We start from the raw sequence: 15,210 nt of genomic DNA on the forward strand, positions 1-15,210 counted from the left end.
ATGGAGCGTTTGAGGAATGGCTCCTTAAATACATATGTGAGCACAATAATAAGTCCAGTCCACTGCCCGTACGGGAGTGTTACGTAAGGCCTTTGGTATATTGTTAGAGTCTTCACTTAATATTGGCTTTTGAAGTTTTTGTAAATTGATGTATGTCTTCAAATGTCAGCTAGTTCAGTTTTTTCAGCATATTCGTGACACTTTCACATGGATCAAACAAACCTGTGACTATTTGTGGCGCCTTCTTTCAATATTCTGTGTTAAACCTACTTGGTGCGTGTCACTCGAACTATATTCTAGGATGGATAACACGAGTGGCTTTTAAGCAATCTCGTTCGTAGATTCCTTGCATTTTTGCGGTATTCCACCAACGAACTGAAGACTGCTACCTCCTTTACCTATGACTGAGCCCATATCGTCATTCTATTTCGTATCTGTATCAACTGTTACATCGAGATGCGATCATTTGCTATTTGACGCAATGCATTGCAGTGATTCTTTAATTTATTTATATGACGACGCCACTCCGCCAAAAAGAGTAATTACAAAAATAATGTGCGACCTAGACAGAAAAATTTGTGCATCTGTTCATACTGCATAATGTTCTTGTCCAGAGTGTGACGAATATGTGCTGGAAGCTTGGCTCGTACCTTTTTTCTAAGCTCTGTGTATCAAAATGGCCTAGACTTAGAACTACTTAAACGCAACTAACCTAAGGACATCATACAAATCCATGCCCGAGGCAGGATTCGAACCTGCGACCGTAGCAGTAGTGTGGTTCCGGACTGAAGCGCTTAGAGCCGCTCGGCCACAACGGCCGGCGTCTCTGTGTATCGGAGGTCCTAAATCATACAGAATATACCAGCGGGGAGAGCTTGTTTTCGTACTGAATACCACAAAAACAACAACAACAGGCCTCCGCATTCGCTATGCAGTAATTTGACCGTAAACATTGAATGTATCCCTATACTTAATAAAGGCTTAAAACTGACCAACGTCAAATTAAGCGAACACATTTACTCTCTGCGCATTTCGGGTTCTTGCGTGTGCTGTGGCGTCTGCTGTGTCAAGTTTGGAAACCGGTCCGTCTTCTTACATCCTTGCAGAACTTTTTTTTTTTTTTCATCTGTTCCGTCGCTACTCGGCGCTACTGCCGTGTTTGTGAGTTCTTCTCAGGACTCTCCATGTCGATGCAAATTTTCGGGAAGGCGATTGAGTTCAGACTGTACAGAGAGAAACTTGGACTTTTCTGTTCTCACTAAACTTGGAGTGAACAGGGAAATGAATAGCTGCCGCTCGCGCAGCATTGCTCTTCCACGTCCGCACGCTGCGAAGCGCAAAGCGAACCCGTGATAGGTTACCGGCTGGTCAGGAACTTCCCGGTCGCAAGACGGCAGCGCGCTATCTTGGCTGGACAGTCATCCGCAAAGGAAATCGGGTAAGCGCGAGTATGTCTCGCCCATCCTTGGAAACGAGAATCTCAACTGTTTTTGCCTGTTATCGACATCGTTGGTGACAAGTCCTGTGAAGTCCGAAACTTTTGAGATCAGTTCGAAGAGTTTAGGATTTTTTTCCCTTAATTGTATTGTATAACCTTGATTCTTGCCACATTTCATTTTTCTAGTTCCATGAGAAGTAGCCTATTGGTTTTGATGAATAAATTTGCATCAATTTGTGATATAAATGGCCGTGTCTTATGGTTGCAATTACTTAGAAAATTAAATTTTTATACACCACCCAAGTATCGTAGACCTTAATAAGTGACATACATTTCAACCTGATGCCTCTACCTGTTCTTGAGAAAAAGGGGTTCTAACAGACCAAAAGACAGACAGACAGACAGGAAAACAAATGAAAAAAAGTGTATTATAATTACAAATTACCCATTTCTGGATTTTTTCTTTACTTGTACTGTGAAATCTACGTTCTTGCCAAATTACATGGTTCTAGATCAGTGTAAATTACCCTATAGCTTTTCATGAGTGAATTTCCGAATATAAATGCCACAAATAGCCATATATTATGATTGCATTGACTTAGAAGTTTGTATTTTTTGTATCGCCAAGGGACTATACACCTTAAGATGTGACATAAATTTCAACTTCATACGGACACCCGTTGATGAGAAAAAAAGGAGTCTTAGCACATGGACAGTCAGACAATATTTTTTCGTGTAACGACGTACAAATTATGAATTTTCGGATCTTTCGTTTACTTGTACTGTGATCCATTGGTTCCTGCCAAATAATATGATTCTAGGTCAGCGGTAAGTACCCTATAGGTTTTGTTGAGCTCGAAGCATCATAATATGTAACATAAATAGTAGTATCTTTTGATTGCATGACTTAGAAAATGGCTCTGAGCACTACGCGACTTAACTTCTGAGGTCATCAGTCCCCTAGAACTTAGAACTACTTAAACCTAACTAACCTAAGGACATCACACACATCCATGCCTGAGGCAGGATTCGAACATGCGACCGTAGCAGTCACGTGGTTCCAGACTGTAGAGTCCAGAACGCTCGGTCTCCCCGGCCGGCATAATTTAGAAGTTTATATATTTGTCATCGCTAAAGAACCATAGACGTTAATATGTGACATAAATTTCAACTTGATACGTCTAACCATTCTTCAGAGAAAGGTGTTTAAACAGTCGGACGGACGGAGAGAGGGACAAGACAGTGATGCTATAAGCATTCTGTTTTAACAGACTGAGATTCGGAACCCCAAAAGTAATTACGGGGAAACATGATAGCACCATAACTTCGCTTCTGACAGCCATACTGGGCTTCATTTGACGTTGCCCCGACTTACTACCATCGCAGGCTCTTACTGTGTGTATATGATCTCTAAAAGTTTTTAAAACACAATATACCTCAAATATCCTTTATTGTTGACAGTTCTCAAAACAAAACTTTACAAACAAGAACACTGCAGAAACTTTTTGTGTCAAATATACTTCGAAATGAAGAACAGCACACAGTTCAATCTAAAGCCTTTCGTCCTATTTTTTGTTCTTCCTGCATAGGTCATGTCTTCTTACAGGTTTATTCTACTGAAAGTTAAATTCTACTGAAAATTAAACAGCGCATGGAATGTGGTTTTATCGAAGTCGAAACATTTTCCCTCGCCTGATGGACGACCTCCTGATGGTTTCCTATTTTAGAGGAATTTATCAATAATGAATGAGACAAAGAAAACATTCGGCGATTGGAGTATTCTTTCCGGTTCAAATGGCTCTTATCACTATGGGACTTAACATCTGAGGCCATCAGTCCCCTAGAACTTAGAACTACTTAAACCTAACTAACCCAAGGAAATCACACACATCCACGCCCGAGACAGGATTCGAACCTGCTACCGTAGTAGCAGCGTGGTTCCGGACTGAAGCGCCTAGAACCGCTCGTCCACAGCTGCCGGCTATTCTTTCCGGTATGAACCTTGAGAACAACTTGGGAATTCAGTATGCACATGTGTAAGGCGCTGGAAAGGTTGTTTTGTACTATTTCAACGTATTGCGAACACGTTCAGTTGAGCTGAGTAACATATCTCATTTCCCCAATGCAGCAATGGTCTCGTACGGGAAACCGTTTGTTGTACTTATAGGATAGTGTCGCTAAGAACACCTGCTGTTTTTTGGTCTGTACTCAGCCTGGTGACTGATTTTTTAATCATATGAAGGTGTACCCACTAGACACCCCTATCAGCGGTTTCCGCCATTTTCTACAGTTTTTGTTATTGTTGGCTATGAGGTTTAGTTCTGTGCAACATTTCTAAACATTTTGAGTTCTACACATTTAAATGCTGTGTGATATACACTGAAATATCAAAAATCATGGAATAGCGATATGCACATACACAGATGATGGCGGTATCCTCGACACAATGTATTAAAGGGCAGTGCATTGGCGGAGCTGTCATTTGCACTCGGTTGATTCACGTGAAAAGGTCTCCGACGTGATTATGGCCGCCGACGGGAATTAACAGATTTTTGGCTGGCAATCGATAGCGTTACAAACGTGTTCCATTTTGTTCAGCTCGGGCGGATTTGATGCACAAGATGTCAACGTGAGTTCACTGTATGCTCCTGAAACAGCTGTACCACAATTCTGAGCATGTGAGACCGACTGTTATCCTGTTGCAAGATACCATCCGCCATAATGTCCTCAGAGCCCGCAGCTTCCATGGTGGCTTTGCTAAGTGCCATACGTCTCACGAAATTCCAGGCGTACGTCCTCCGTAGCAAAGTACTGCCGCCACAGGCCACAGGCGCGGACCGTATTTCGGGCGGCCGGTCGACAGGATGGCGGTGTTTCCGGGCACGACCAACGGCCTGGTGTCACAAGAAGCTTGATTCATCGAACCAGGAGACACGTTTCCTTTGATCCAAGGTCCAATAACGACGATCCCGTCTTCACTGCAATCCAAATTGATGATGTCATTGGGTCGACATGGGAGCACGTAGGGGTTGCCTGCTGTGGAGTCCCTTGTTCAAAAATTATCACTGAACGGTGTGCTCCGAAACGCTTATGATGCACCAGCATTGTACTCCGTCCTCAGATCTGCCACAGATCGCTACCCAGCCTGCTTTACACAGAGCGAAGGCCTGTGGCCTCCAAGTTCTGTGCTGAGGCGCGAACATCCAAAACCTTGTCGTCTATTCGTAGTTCTTCACTGTCCATAGATACGAGCACGTGAACAGTCGCCAAGCTATGCCAATCCCAAGATGCTCGTTCCCAGACACCGGGCGATACCAATCTGTCCTCTGTCAAAATCGCTTACGTCGGTGGAGTTCCCCATTTCCGAACTGTATAGTCGCTTGAATGGTTCCCCGTTCATCTCTGCCCCCCCCCCCCCCTGTATACAAGGCCATACTGAAAGTAATTATCAACAACTTTCAAAAGTTTAAATCTTTATTTTTTAGATAAACCAAGTAAACCATCTTAATCTACATGTTTTCCGTAATTTAATCTGCATTTCTTTGCACACATTTTTCCAATCGTTCTGCAAATTTGATAATGTCCTTTCGATGGAAATGGAAATGTTGTGTGACGAGACCCTCCCGTCGGGTAGACCGTACGCCGGATGCAAGTCTTTCGATTTGACGCACTTCGGCGACTTGCCCGTCGATGAGGATGAAATGATGATTAAGACAACACAGCACCCAGTTTCTGAGCGGAGAAAATCTCCGACCCAGCCGGGAATCGAACCCGGTCCCTTAGAATTGACATTCTGTCGCGCTGACCACTCAGCTACTGGGAGCGGACGTCCTTTTGATGAAACCACGTTTCAGTTTCCCGAAAGACATCGGCGAACTACTTGCTGAACATCGTCCACCAACTTGTACCTTTGGCCTCACATCTGTTCCTTAACAGAACCGAAAAAATAGTAGTCGGAGGCAGCCAAGTCGGCACTGTAGGGAGGATGTGAAAGAGTTTCGCACCCAAATGTCCTGATGTTATCCACAGCGACACGAACTGTGTTAATCGTGTTGCAAGATGGTCATTTCCGGACGTTTGCCCCGCAGTTCACAACGGAGCTTCAAAAGTGTTTCGATATGGCGGGCATCACTTACGGTTTGACCACGTTCAAGAAAATCTATCAGAATACAATCGTTTGCACCCCAGAAGATAGTACCTCTAACTTTCCTAGTAAATGGCACTGTCTTCGCACTCTTCTTATATGACAAATTCAAGAGATGCCATTGCATTCTCTGGCGTCCTACTTCAAGCTCGTAATAAAGGAATCAGCACTCAACGCCTGACGTAATGCTAGTCAAAAAATCATGACCATTTTGACGTCTCTGAAGTAGTTTTGGGCGATGATTCTTCTCTGGAGTTTGTGGCCTTTGGACCATAAAAGTGTGACTTAACGGGCATAAACGTTTCGACAACCTAAGCTTTGAATCATTTCTTTCACTGCACTATGTCCTACAGCAACTTTTGCAGCGATTTCATCTGCTGTGACGCGCCTGTCTTCTCTGGTACGGCTCGTGAAGTCTTTCTTTGTTGCGCTCCGTGGAGGCAGTCCGCGGGAGACCGCTACGAACCTCATATTTGATACTCGTGTTTCCACCTTTTGAATGTTTCACTCACCTCTTAGCACTGTTGTTACTCTTCCAGACTTCTCCATAGGCACGCTGAAGTCAGCGGTGAATTCCAGCTACACATTTCCCTTTTTAATAAGGAATTCAATGAGAGCACGCTGCCGAAACGAAACATGATGACAGCCATTTTGGAAGTACTGTCTCTGGTCACGTGATAAATGATAATGACGTCATAATATGGCAACATCAGTGTAATCTCTATAGATTACGATGGTGGCATCATTTTTGTTACATTTTTGATATTGGAATTTTAACAATGGATTCCTCATGACTGAGTGTGACCTACGTACTTTTCTGGCCACTTCGTGTGTCCGCATCGCTACCAGACGGATTTCAACACCAAAATGTGCAGGGATGATAGTGTTTTGTCTCTTCGGTGTATGATGAATCAATACCTCGCTACTCAAAGGCAGTTCGTTGTAATCAACTTAAACGCTTTCTCAAATCTATGAATGCTAAACAGGGTGGCAATCTATACTGATTGCTCTCTCCTATAATTTCATTCATGACTTGCAAATGGTCTATTGTGTCATATCCAGCTTGTTCCTTTGCCTGACTAAAATCTTTTCTACAAGCCTTCACACTCCATGGACTATCAGGAACAGCAACCGTGGGTACTACTTTGAAAAGAAAACAGCCGTGGTTGCGAGGGACATAATACTTTCACTAAAGCGTATCGGCCTTCTGGAGCAACATCAGAATTTTTTTAAAGAGGGGCAAAATTTGGTGCATATTAAATTTTTCTGAAGATGTCCCATCAAGGCGAAACGCCTCAGTAAATGCATTGCTTCTCCTGCAACCAAGACTTTTTTTTCTAAATTATTTTTTTCTATCTGGGAAGTGATAATTTTAGTGTAAGTTGTACGTTATGGAGGTGAGGCTGAAAGGTGTATATCTAATATTTTATGTTTTGCCTGTCCTCTTATATGACACGCCACGAAGACCAAGACAATTTTATTTAATGGTTTCGTGGCTAGAAACTTCTTTCCCAAATTCTGTAACTAATTTCCCATAATCTATAATTAATTTTGAAAGTCATTTTTATGCTTTTTCCTCCAGTTCTTATCATTTCCTTCGAAACTTCGTTCTCTCCCAGTTTTTAGAACTACGTGGTACCTGTCCAAGAGTAAACGAACACCCAGTGAGATATTTAAAAATGGACCTTGCATTACATAAAAACATCCACATGAAATCTACAAGTAACTTAAGAGGTTGTACAAGCACACGATACATCATTCCAGACCGTCTAAAGTATGATATGGTTTGACTCCTTTTAAAGGAACTTATTGAGACATATTAATTATTATTTGAGAGTTCACGGTTAACGTCCAGCTGAAAATTCTGAGAAAAGATAATGTACTGAAGAATAGATGAGCACTTGTAAATCAAATGGTTCAAATGGCTCTGAGCACTATGGGACTTAACATCTGAGGTCATCAGTCCCCAAGAACTTAGAACTACTTAAACCTAACTAACCTAAGGACATCACACACATAAATTCCCGAGGCAGGATTCGAACCTGCGATCGTAGCGGTCGCGCGGTTCCAGACTGAAGAGCCTAGAACTGCTCGGCCACTCCGGCCTTGTAGATGTATGAACTTGTGAGTCAGTTAAAATTTTTGATTCCAGAACGACCTCTTCACTGAGCAGTCCAACATCTCATAGAATATGACAATTTCACCTATTGGGATTTTTATGATTCATAAAACTCGCTTGACCAAGAAAATCACAACATCCAATTGGAGAAACGAAAATTTATGGGTTAGAAGACACAGTAACTGATGGTGACGAAGCTACTTCAAAGAAAAATGACATAGTAGGCCGCGCAGGCAGTTTCCATACCGAATTACATTTTAATTGGGAAATTAGCACTACTGGTGGCCCACAAGGCTGAGTATTGTGTCCACTATTGTTCTTGTTTTCTGCAAGTGACCTCTCATCTTTTATCGATAAAGCACAGGTACTTTTCTTTACTGTTGATGTAAGCATCATATCAACCAGCAATAGAAGGTATGATAATTGAAAGTTTCATAAAAAAATATTTATTTTTCTTCTGTAATATCGTATAGAATAATCCTGTAGGTGAATTCCACACTTAGGCACAACGTAAACACTTTGGAGAGACATGGTGGAAGGATAATATTTATTTTATATCCCCAGATCTCATGTAAGCAAACGTTTAAAATACTAGATATGTTAACAGTACACAATACATTACTCTATTTGAAGTTGGAAATTTGCTTTGGAGAGGCGCCCACAATCTGAAAATAACAGTAGATGCCAAAGTCTAAAACTGGGTGCAAAAGTTGTGCCAAATGTCCCTAACTTAATCTTACTACTGAACAGAGGGGAACAGAGTACTACCCATAAAATTCTTACAGTAATTGTATCACACCTCTGCTTTGCACAGACTGCTTAGTGCGTGGTCGTCATCATCTCTGTGACACGTTTTTCGTTTAACGAGTGACTGAAGAACTTTTGTCCTGCTTGAAAATCTGTTTCTGAGGCATTAAATGCACCGTGGACGTCGAGCTGCTGTTTAATTACTTAAACGTATACAGCAGCGGAACGCCTTTGTTGCTTCATCAAATACGGATGAAACAAATAAGAGGATCCGGACACTTTCCTCGAGAACTGCAAGGCATAGATACACAGTGAAAGCGGTGTGAATTAAAAATACCTTCGAGTAACAACTCCTTTTGACTCACAGATTAATTTATGAATATACAGAGTTACTAAATGTAAATTAAGATTAACGTACAAGGATAACATTTAAATGGCCAACATATAGATACGAGGGTAATCCCAAAAGAAAGGTCTATTTTTTATAAGTACATAGACCTGTTTATTTCTACAATGGTTTGCATCAGAGTACAACTTAAGGAAATAGCTATTTTTCGACATAATCACCATTTCTGTCGATGCATTTTTGCAGACGCTGTGGCAGTTTTCGTATGTCCATGTCATACCAGCTCGCCGCCATGCTGTTCAGAAAGTTATGAACCTCTTCTTTCACCTCGTCGTCGGAGCTGAATCGCTTTCTGCCCAAATGTTCTTTTAACCTAGGAAACTGGGCGCCAAGTCAGGACTTTGGGTGGGTGGGTGATTATGTTCCACTGAAACTGTTCCAGGAGAGCAACGGTTTGCCGGGCGATGTGTGGGCGAGCGTTGTCATAGAGAATGCGTACGCCCTTGCTCAACATTCCTCTTCCCCGGTTCTGAATTGCCCATTTGAGTTTTCTGAGTCTCACAGTACCTGTCAGCGTTCATTGTGGTCCCAGCGATTCAGCTCCGACGACAAGGTGAAAGACGAGGTTCATAACTTTCTGAACAGCATGGCGGCGAGCTGGTATGACATGAGCACACAAAAACTGCCACAGCGTCTACAAAATGGATCGACAGAAATGGTGATTATGTCGAAAAACAGCTAAATGTTGAAGCTGTAAACTGGTGTAAACCATTGCAGAAATGAACAGGTCTATGTACTTATAAAAAAATAGAAGTCCTTACTTTTGGGATTGTTGTTGTTGCTGTTGTTGTTGTGGTCTTCAGTCCTGAGTCTGGTTTGATGCAGCTCTCTCTGCTACTCTATCCTGTGCAAGCTTCTTCGTCTCCCAGTAACTACTGCAACCTACATCCTTCTGAATCTGCTTAGTGTATCCATCTCTTGGTCTCCTTCTACGATTTTTACCCTCCACGCTGCCCTCCAGTACTAAATTGGTGATCCTTTGATGCCTCAGAACATGACCTAACAAGCGATCCCTTCTTCTAGTCAAGTTGTGCCAGAAACTTCTCCCCAGTCCTACTCAATACCTCGTCATTAGTTATGTGATCTACCCATCTAATCTTCATCATTCTTCTGTAGCACCACATCTCAAAAGCTTCTATTCTCTTCTTGTCCAAACTATTTATCGTCCATGTTTCACTTCCATACATGGCTACACTCCATACAAATACTTTCAGAAACGACTTCCTGACACTTAAGTCTACACTCGATGCTAACAAATTTCTCTTCTTCAGAAATGCCTTCCTTGCCATTGCCAGTCTACATTTTATATCCTCTCTACTTCGACCATCATCAGTTATTTTGCTCCCTAAATAGCAAAACTCCTTTACCACTTTATGTGTCTCATTTCATAATGTAATTACCTGAGCATCACCCGACTTAATTAGACTACATTACATTAGCCTCGTTTTGCTTTTGTTGATGTTCATCTTTTATCCTCCTTTCAAGACACTGTCCATACTGTTCAACGTCTCTTCCAAGTCCGTTGCTGTCTCTGACAGAATTACAATGTCATCGGCGAACCTCAAAGTTTTGATTTCTCCTCCATGGATTGGGATTACCCTCGTATATTTTCTCTAAGTAAATGCACTATTTCTACTACCCCATTGGCATATTCCCCAACATAGCGAGATATTACCTTTTTAAAAGAAAGAAAAAGACAGAGACAGAGAATTGCATAATTTCTAACAAGGTAAGAGATAGCAGGATGTACAGAGATGCTGCAGTGAAGTTTAGAGCAAGCCATAGCAAAGTTGGAAATGCTGAGAAAACAGCCCCCGGCTGGAGTGCTGTGACTTACATATAAGTGTGGTGGCCTCGAAGTAGACGGGGACGAAGTCGAGTGGCGTTGCTTCCAGTCTGTGACCCGAATGAGGAGCTGTGGAGTGGCAGTGCCTCTACCTGCTGGCTGACGTGGACGGGGTCACGTGATGGACCTCGGACACGGGGAAGTCTCTCGCGAATCTGCAACCGTAGGTAGTGTTGCACAATTAGGCCACGTGGTCTGGCGGACGCTGTTCGGCTCAGGCGCAGTCTGCATGGGTGTCAACCACTCTCGTCAGTACACTGTCACTAGGATGATAATTACTCACAGGAGCAGTCGTGTGGAGCCGTGGTACTGTTTAAAAAAAGATTCATCCGATTTCATAAGACTACACTACTGGCTATTAAAATTGCTACATCACAAAGATGTCGTGCTACAGACGCGAAATTTAACTGACAGGAAGAGGCGCTGTGATATACAAATGATTAGCTTTTCAGAGCATTCACACAAGGTTGGCGCCGGTGGCGACACTTATAACGTGACACGAGGAAAGTTTCCAAACGATTTCTCATAGCAGTTGACCGGCGTTGCCTGGTGAAACGCTGTTGTGATGCCTTCTGTAAGGCGAAAAAATTCGTACCATCACGTTTCCGACTTTGATAAAGGTCGGATTGTAGCCTATCGCGATTGCGGTTTATCGTATCGCGATACTGCTGTTCGCGTTGGTCGAGATCCAATGACTGTTAGCAGAATATGGAATCGGTGAGTTCTGGAGGGTAATACGGAACGCCGTGCTGGATCCCAACGGCCTCGTATCACTAGCAGTCGAGGTGACAGGCATCCGCATGGCTGTAACGGATCGTGCAGCCACGTCTCGATCCCTGAGTCAACAGATGGGGACGTTTGAAAGGCAACAACTGTCTGCACGAACAGTTCGGTGACGTTTGAAACAGCATGGACTATCAGCTCGGAGATCATGTCTGCGGTTACCTTTGACTCTGCATCACAGACAGGAGCACCTGCGATGCTGTACTCAACGACGAACCTGGGTGCACGAACGGCAAATCATTTTTTCGGATGAATTCAGTTTCTCTTTACAGCATCATGATGGTCGCATCCGTGTTTGGCGACATCGCGGTGAACGCACATTGGAAGAGTGTATGCGTCATCGCCATAGTGGGGTATCAGCCGGCGAGATGGTATGGGGTGCCATTGGTTACACGTCTCGGTCACCTCTTGTTCGCATTGACGGCACTTTGAACAGTGGACGTTACTTTTCAGATGCGTTATGATGCGTGGCTCTACCCCTCATTCGATCCCTGTGAAACCCTACATTTCAGCAGGATAATGCACGACCGCAGGGCCTTTCTGGATACAGAAAATGTTCGACTGCTGCCCTGGCCAGCACATTCTCCAGATCTCTCACCATCTGAAAACGTCTGGTCAATGGTGGCCGAGCAACTGGCTCGTCACAATACGCCAGTCACTACTCTTGATGAACTGTGGTATCGTGTTGAAGCTGTATGGGCAGGTGTACTTGTACACGCCATCCAAGCTCTGTTTGACTCAATGCCCAGGCGTATCAAGGCTGTTATTTCGGCCAGAGTTGGTTGTTCTGGGTATTGATTTCTCAGGATCTAAGCACCACAAATGGGTGAAAATGTAATCATATGTATAATATATTTGTCCAATGAATACATGTCTATCATCTGCATTTCTTTTGGTGTAGCAATTTTAATGGCCAGTAGTGTATATCTTCTACGCGAATGAAGATAAAACTTGTAGTAAACATTAACTTACGTTTGGGACTAAATAGTGTTCATTTTCAAAAGGGAATTTTTTAAAAATTTGTGGTAATTTCCTATTGTACAAAACTGCTGAGGTCATCGGTCCATAGGCTTACACACCACTTAATATAACTTAAACTAACTTACGCTAAGGGCAACAGACGCAACCATGCCCGAGGGAGGACTCGAACCTCGGTCGGTGGCAAGGCGGCTCAGACCAGGCGGCTATCATGCGTGGCTTTCAAAGGAACCATGCGATTGTACAGGGGAGTGTCTTGTACATTCACACATGCATGCATGCACATAAAACCTTGTGGTAGTTTTTACGGTTACGTTTAGAATCAAAGTTTTCATTTACGTTTCACAAACGTTCAGTGTGCTGCAGTCGTCAGGCTGCGACTTCTGGTTTTATGTGTGTGTCATAAAAGAATATGATGAGCGCGGTATGTACTACGTGACACATTAAGTGTGCTTGATAATGGCTCACGGGTGAAATTATTTAATAGCACGATTTTAATAAAGCACAATACAGTCTGCAACGGACAATGTATTCTTTTATTAAACACTTAGATGCTGTGGATCCCCACGGAAGCAAAATCTTCATAAAAATGGAGTTACGGTCAAATACACCCCTGAAATGACGCATATGGAGGAGGGAGCACAATGTCACCATAACATTGACCGCTGAATGAACCGTGTTCAAAGTTTTGGAGCACTGTATGCCCATGCAGCATAATCCGATAACATGCAAATCACAAAAGCGATCATGTTCGACAATACTGGACGTCCCCTCATATGGCGAGTGGTGCGAACATATGTAAGTAGGCTGTTTAGGTTTTTATGTTGGTAACGCCACGTAGCGCTCTGCACGAAAATCGTTGACTGCGCTGTGTGCAGTCTGTGGCTGGTTGGACTCATTGTTGGATTATTCGCTTGTGTAGTGCTGGGCAGTTGGATGTGAGCAGCCCGTAGCGTTGGGCAGTTGGCATATCACTTTTGAACTCTATTAAGGTAAATACATTGTTTGTTCTCTATAAAAATCTTTCGTTTGCTAACTATGCCTATCAGTAGTTAATGCCTTCACTGGTTAGAATCTTTTATTTAGCTGGCAGTATTGGCGCTCGCTGTATTGCAGTAGTTCGAGTAACAAAGATTCTTGTGAGGTAAGTGATTCATGAAAGGTATAAGTTATTGTTAATCAGGGCTATTCTTCTGTAGGGATTATTGAAAGCCAGATTGCGTTGCGCTAGAATATTGTGTGTCATTTTGGTGATCAGAATAAGTAAAGAGAAAACTATCTGAGTACGTTGAGTTTTACTCAGCTGTTTCGGTATCAAATAACGTAAGAGTTTTTCCAGCACTTCCTTAATTTTCAAAGGGGAAGTTTCACATGTAATGCACACAGGAATAGCGTCTAACAATATTGTTTTGATGGTCCAGGTGTTATGGTGTGGGGAGGTGGAGAACTGCACGGGAATGTTGAGGTCTAAACCTTTGAACACGGTACATTCAGCAGTCAACGTTACCGTCACGCTGTACTCCTCCTCACGTGCGGTTTCCAAGGGCGCTTTCGACTCCCACTTCATTTACGTGGATGGCAATGCGCGTGATATCCCTGGCACAGCGGGACAGAGCGGCCAAAATAAGTTACTGTCAGTGCACTAAACATATAAACTTTATTTATTACACAAGCAAGAATAAAAACTCTCAAGGTTTTAGCGAAAGACCACCTCTGATTTAATTTGGATCGGCTGAAGGTCACATCGAAAATCCAAGGCACAGGGCCTAAGCAAGGAATTGAGGTACAGGAGTTCTCCTGGAGGCTTCACTTCTTTAGAAAAAATTCTTTATCTTTAATATAAATGGGCTGAAAGCTTCGCTTAAATTTTTTCCATAGAAGTCGGTTTGAGAGCCACACATTAATCAAGAACAGTTTAGAGATTCAGCCCGAGACAAAGCTTTTTAATAGTTAATCTATATAGGCTGAAAACTCGGCTGAAGGCCGCATATCAGCAAAACAATTTAACAAGGCCTAGGAAGAAGAGCTTTCAATATGAAAAAGCTGAAGGCCTTATCTTAAAATATTTCGTATAAAACTCGGATGAAGGCCTCATACTAAAGAAGAACAATCTTATGACTTATGGGTCAGACAAGGATTTTGGATTTTTAAATTAAGAGAATTAAAACTTGGCCACACAGAGTACTTAAGACTAAAAAGGAAATCACTATGTAAAACACAAGGAGCGGCGCTCAGAAGGTTCCAAGGGTCAGCCTGGGAAAGTAATACTAACGCACGCTTAGGTGACACAGGCAGCCAGACTGACAACCTCTTAATCAGAAGGCAACCCAACCGAAAGCCAGCCGACAAATCAATCAACAAGATCAGTTCCGCTCCGCCCTACCAGCGAAACGACACCAAGATGTCACTAGCACAACGTCCCGTATACAGGTACTCAATCCAGCCAAGTCAGAATAAACGCCCAAGACTACCAACAGCACCTCAGCTGTCGAACTACACGCTGTGGTGGACAGCATCAACACAACGAGGAACACTGCCGAAAACTATGTCAACGACCAGGCAGGTAACCGGAACGTCAACAGCCACAAGGTAGAAGATAACACTGGTACACTTCATTAATGAAGGCACAAATTAAATTAGGTTAAACACCACACAGGAAGATGGCTGCAATTCTAGCCAACTTCAATGCACACACGTTGTTGCTCGCAGGGATCTCCCAGAAAGCGAGAACCGGGATCAAACGACGAGA

The 15,210-nt window shown here is 43.0% G+C and overlaps 1 protein-coding gene across 3 annotated transcripts in view; it reads right to left on the reverse strand.

The window, feature by feature from the left end:
• LOC126272507 (uncharacterized) overlaps window positions 1-15,210 on the reverse strand; it is a 561,656-nt gene that overhangs the window by 485,656 nt on the left and 60,790 nt on the right. For 2 of the 3 annotated variants that reach the window (XM_049975401.1, XM_049975403.1), the window contains exon 2: window positions 10,692-10,855. The exons of the other annotated variant lie outside the window; for it this stretch is intronic. The gene's annotated coding sequence lies outside the window, so the exon portion shown is untranslated. The remainder of the gene's footprint in view (window positions 1-10,691; window positions 10,856-15,210) is intronic. 3 annotated transcript variants of the gene reach the window in all.

The sequence above is a fragment of the Schistocerca gregaria genome, chromosome 5 (genome assembly GCF_023897955.1).
Source record: "Schistocerca gregaria isolate iqSchGreg1 chromosome 5, iqSchGreg1.2, whole genome shotgun sequence".
In the NCBI taxonomy this organism is placed as follows: Eukaryota; Metazoa; Arthropoda; class Insecta; order Orthoptera; family Acrididae; genus Schistocerca; species Schistocerca gregaria.